Raw genomic sequence first — 1,607 nt, forward strand, 5'->3', positions numbered from 1 at the left:
AATCAGTTTTTGAAAAAGGCGGATATATATGTGTTGATGGTGGTTTTTAGCTTATGGTTAAAATCGTAAAACCTTGCATCTGATGTGACGTCAGTCTGCAAGGAAATAGAGCCACATGTGCTAACCTCTCCACTGGCATATTTATTGAGCCGCTCAATATACTTACATGAAATTTATCCAGACCGGCGAATCCCAGATGTTCTGTAAATTTCGGTGCCTCGCGTATATTCACTTAATATAAGTTCCTCTGAATGCCTTCTATGTTATGTTCTCCGGCCGAACTCTTAATGTTGATATGGCATGACGATTTATGTTCACTCGCAGCAGAGTAGCACGAATCTCCAAGTATAAAGAATAAGATCTTTACATAAGGTATTCAATCAGAAAAGCATGCTGCTCTCTGGCAACGAACTTAAAAGAGATCTGTGTCGACACATATAATTCAGTCAATCGTCCTGACTAACTTGCAGAAGTTAGGGTTTCGCGCCTCGCGCAATATACCAGACCTTGCTTGTCAAAATTAAGTCTAAGCAAACTAAGTAATTAATCCGCCATGGATTAGCAGGTGCAGAACCTCGCTCAGAATAAGAAAAAAACAGGGATCTGCAGCAGCAAAAAGAGGCGTGGCCATGACCAAGTCCATCTAGCGCCATTGGCCACGTCCGGAACCTATTTCCTTGACCAATCAGGTCGCTTTAAGCTCGCCACACTCTCACCAGAAGTATAGTCGCGCCTTATGTTTGGACGACCCTCTTTTTGGGCCAATCAAGTTGCTCTCAACTTGCCACCATGCATTAAAGGCCAAACACACCCTGCCGCGCCACCATATTGGTCGGCATGCCAACATGCCACTCTACCGCGACAACTTCAGAACATGCCAACTTTGCAACATGCCAACTTCGCAACATGCTACCTCGCAAATATGCCACTTCGTGACAACCTTCCATAAATAGCCACCCATGGCAATTCCTACTCCTGTGGTCGTTTCCACACTATGGCCTTGCCATATTTCCTTTGGTATAGCCATGGCGTCATTTGCACAAATGTAGCGTCATGCCGCAACCACATGCCACGTGCACTAATTAGGATTTCGACATGCCAAACCCTAATTTGGGAAAATTGCTACCAAAGCCAAATAACGTTTCCCAGAAGCAAAGGTATTGGCGTGGCAACAGGGCCAATGTTTCCACGTCACATGTGGGTCTGACTCCACGACGCCAAGTTTTGGCCACGCCAAACCCTAATTCTTCCACGGCTCCTTGGCCACGCCAAGCCCTAATTCTTCCACGGCGCCTTGGCCACGCCAAGCCCTAATTCTTCCACGGCACCTTGACAACGCCAAGCCCTAATTCTTCCACGGCGCCTTGGCCACGCCAAGCCCTAATTCTTTCACGGCGCCAAACCCTAACTTTGGACACGGAGCCAATTTTTAGCTTTGGCCATGCCGCAACATCACTGGCATACCGCTATGCCACATCTACGCCATTGGCATGCCGCTATGCCGTGGCTACGCCACTGGCATTCCATTAGCATGTGGCTAACGCCACTTCGCTATACAACAAGATGTGGCCATAATCAATGGTCATCCTTCTTCATGAGATGCGATC

The sequence above is a fragment of the Papaver somniferum genome, chromosome 4 (assembly GCF_003573695.1).
Source record: "Papaver somniferum cultivar HN1 chromosome 4, ASM357369v1, whole genome shotgun sequence".
Lineage (NCBI taxonomy): Eukaryota > Viridiplantae > Streptophyta > Magnoliopsida > Ranunculales > Papaveraceae > Papaver > Papaver somniferum.